This window comes from Phacochoerus africanus, chromosome 11 (assembly GCF_016906955.1).
Source record: "Phacochoerus africanus isolate WHEZ1 chromosome 11, ROS_Pafr_v1, whole genome shotgun sequence".
Classification (NCBI taxonomy): domain Eukaryota; kingdom Metazoa; phylum Chordata; class Mammalia; order Artiodactyla; family Suidae; genus Phacochoerus; species Phacochoerus africanus.
In genome coordinates this window covers 138,571,379-138,575,464 of record NC_062554.1, presented here as the reverse complement: position 1 = coordinate 138,575,464, position 4,086 = coordinate 138,571,379, and positions in this window count along the sequence as shown.

Genomic DNA, 4,086 nt, shown 5'->3' with positions numbered 1-4,086 from the left:
GGAATAAGCAAGACAGTCTGGGGATGATCAGGTTGTCCATCTGAGACCCACGCAACACTGCTTCCAGTCCACGCCTCCAGCACACATTTGTCAGCCATGTGAGCTCCACTCTTGCCCAAATTAAAAGCGTTTAAAAGTTGGAGGAGAGCAAGATGATGAAGTGGGAGGGAGCTCCCTCCCCCTCGAACACATCAAAAATACGGGTACCGTGCAGCGGGTCTCCCTGAAGGCAAGCTGGAACCTGGCCCAGAAGGCCACCCAGGCTGTAAATGAGATCCACGTGGGCGGCGGGGGGAGCCACCTTCAGGGCGGGCAGGGGAGGAGGAAGGGCCGGACAGGCTTGGAGATCCCCCCGGGGACCGAGGGGTTCCAGCCACACATCGGTCATCTTAAATGACATAGCAGACCAGCCTGGGCTTATGGCGTCTACAGACTGAAAGGCCACTGGTGGCTGATCCAGAAATGGAGAACTGGCGTGTCTTGAGATGGGCCTAGAAATGCAGGCAGAAATCTGATTATTCAAGGATATACAGACTATGTGAAAAAGTGGTGTTTTACTCTGGTCAGTGGTGTGCTGTAGTGAGATTTGTGTTTTAAAAAGACATTTCTGGTGGCACCATGGAGAATGAATTGGTGGAGACCAAGAGTGGAGGTAGAGAGACCAATTGGTGGTGGTTCCGAAACAGAGCGATAACTAGTAGGTTTATATGTGCAGTCTGAGGGAGAGGGGATAAGAAGGACGGTACCTCATCCTACCTTGCTCAGGTGGGTGTAGGCTCAACCACCAGAACCGAACTGATGAGTTGGTATTTGAATACATTACATTTAAACTGTCTTTAAAATGTGCAAATGCGAAGTGGGCAACTGAGAAATCAAGTCTGAGGCTCAGAAATGTGGTGTGGGATGGAATATACATTCTTACAGAGTCATCGACCTGTTACTAATATTTAAAGCCAGGGAAGTTAGGGAGTTTACCCAGAGGGAAGGGAGCACAGTCCGAGAGGCAGAAGAGACGGAGTCTCACTTGGATCTTGAAAACCCCCACATTTACGGCCAAGGTGGAGGAGGATGAAGGTGCAGATGAGACAGAGATGGAGCAGACAGACAGGTGTGAGAGGGACCAGGAAAGAGGGTGGCGGGGAAGCCGAAGGTAAACAGTGATTCACAAGGAGGAAACAGTCCGAAGGCCAAGTGCTCCTGAGCAGTGAGGCATGATAAAGAGTAAATACTACCCACTGGGTTTGGGGATGTCTAAGTCATTGGTGACATTAGTGAGAGCTGTTTTGGGAAAGTCTGGGGGCGTGGATGTCAGATTAAAGTGGGCTGAAGTGTGACTCAGATCCTGTTTTCTTAGGATTCCTGCCTTTTGATTCTGTCCTTTTGTAATCCCACGTCTGCCCTTCAAACCTGGCCTCCCTGTCTTGACTGTCAGACTCGACCCAGCCCCATGTGCAAGAGCTTCCTTCTTTCCTAACAGTCCCTTTGGAACCGAGTTTTTGCCTCTTGCCCAGCCAGCATCAGAGACACACTTAAGCTCTTCTTCAAGAAAAGATAATTGAAGCTTTACCCATCAAAGCACTGAGATGTGGACCTCAGGCTTGAATCCAGGCTTTACCACTAATTGCATAAAATTGGAAAGTTGCTTAACTTCAGTTTCCTCCTCAGTGGAGTGAGGACTAATCATACCTATTACATTGTGTCATCGCGAGGGTTAACGTTCCTGGTACATGATGGTTGCTCAACAAATTGTAGCTGCCTTCCCCCAGTTTTCCTGTCCTTTCAGGAAATAACATCCCTTTAACCATCTTTCTAAGGAGCATCCCTAAACCTAAAGAAGCCTTTCTTTAGAAGGAAAGTGATACATTGTCGTCAGGGAAAGTAGTGGCTTCGCTGGTGACATTTCTCCATTCACCCAACATTTATTTATCAAGACCCTTTCATGTGACAAGCACAGAGCCAGATTTTGGCCATTTGACGATGATCACATAGGACATGGCTCTTTGCCACATGAAACTCATCATCTAGTGCAACAAGTAGACAATGTAACAAAAAGGTGTCAGATACATGCTTCCGCATTTGCACAGGTGCTGGGAAGGAAGCATGAAGGGCGCTGAGACAGAATGCTGGCTGCTTCAAGTGGCATCACGGGGAAGGTTTTTCTGGGAATTTAGTGAAGGAAAGATGGATCCCGGTCACCTTGGCGTTCATTCCGCAGCCCGTGGAGCCACGCAGTGTGACAGGTCAGCCTCGGCACTGACGCTGCAGCTGGGTGGCCATATGCCCGCGTCAACTTGGAGTATTTTTCGTTCTCCTTCTCCATCGGTCGGGTGGTCAAGTCAATCATCTTTTGGATGTTTCCTATTTCTAATCTACTTGTGGGCTGAGAAATAATTGCCTCTCTCATGAGCAAAGCACCTGGACTTCAGAGCCTCAACTTTGCAGCTGCGCATCCAGGCTCTTGGGGGCCAGTTTTTTCCTGGGGTCTTGGTTAAGTTCTGACAAGCCAGGCTCCTAGTAGGTGACCTCCAGACAAGTGAGAGAGTGCTGTGCAATTGTAAGCAATTATGACACGTTCTCTTTGTAAATTAGGTGCCCGGTGGAAATTGTGCAGAGCTCTGGTGTGAAAGGATTGACCACCGTCTGGGAGGGCTGTGGGCAAAGAGCTGACCAGGTTCCTTTCTGATTCTGCGGTTTTCTGCCCTCCACTGATGGCTGTCGCTTCTCCCTGTGATAGGTGTTCTCTCACCAGGACCTCTGTCTTGGCATTCTTTGGACAGATGGCTTAGTTCAGGAGAACCACGTGTGGAGTGAGAGGAAGCAGGGTGAGAGGAATGCCCAAGGGCCTCACTCCCTAAGTCACCTTCGAGGCTGCTTAGTAGGGATTGCTTTAGAAGCTCAAGGTTACCTGCCATATATTTGAACTGGAGTTTGACCAGGCACATAGAAGAGAGAATAGAAGTTTTTGTTTTTAATTCTATGGCTGTACCCTAGGCATATGGATGTTCCTGGGCCAGGGATTGAATCCGAGCCACAGCTGTGACCTACACTGCAGCTGCAGCGATGCTGGATCCTTCCACTCACTGTGCTGGGCTAGGGATAGAACCCACGCCTCTGAGGCGACCCCGAGTGCTGCAGTCAGATTCTTAACCTACTGAGCCACAGCAGGAACTCCAGGAATATTTTTTATAGCAACCTCTCTCCCAGGGTCTACTGTTTCATCTGAAATTACCTCCCCCTTCCTGCAAGATAGCTTGGTGATGGACAGGTGAGAGTGAAAAGGGAAGCTAGTCCTGAAATGGTTCCCTACTTCACAGACAGATGGGGTGACTGTGTGTCTTGCCTCTTGTTACAGTATCTCCCAAGCAGGATAATTTTTTCTTCTTTTTAGCGTGTTGCTTCCACTCTGAGGATACCAGTCCTGCTGCAGAGAGGGAAAGGACAGATTCGAATTTGAGACTTTATTCTCATGACTGAAACGATCTGTTTCGTAGTTGAATTACAGAGCGTGTCTCCCTCTAGAAAAGGAAGTTCATCCCCAGAGAGGGCTCAAGATGAGTTTGCAGGACCCATCTATGAATGCCAGACAGAAATGCGGTATTTATATATTCCTTCCCTTACGGCTTTCCAGAGATCCAACCTAGCCCCAGAGAAGCTCTTGAGAAGGAGGGGTGAGGGCTCCTCCCTTGCTGGACACTAGTTTTGGTGACAAATGACTGACAGGCAGTGGGTCTTGTGGGAACCACTGGAGAGAGAAATTAAGAGGCCTACAGGCAGTGGCTGACTCTGAGATAAATTTGTGTAACTTCGAGCAAATCACATAATTTCTTTTGGTCCTAATTTCCTCATTTTAAAAATGAGATTGCATGTTAATAATCATTATGGACACTTCCAGCTTGGAAAACCTGCTTTTGCGGAAAAATAAGGCGTTTCTGGGATCAATCTAAATCTCCAGTGACCCTACAGGAATCCTAAGAACCTATGTGGGTATTTTACATGGGGACGTCGAAGTCAATACAGCATGAGGGCGACTAGAGGGCTGGGGGTGAAAGGTGATGGGTCTGAAGTGGCCACCACGTGAAAATGCCC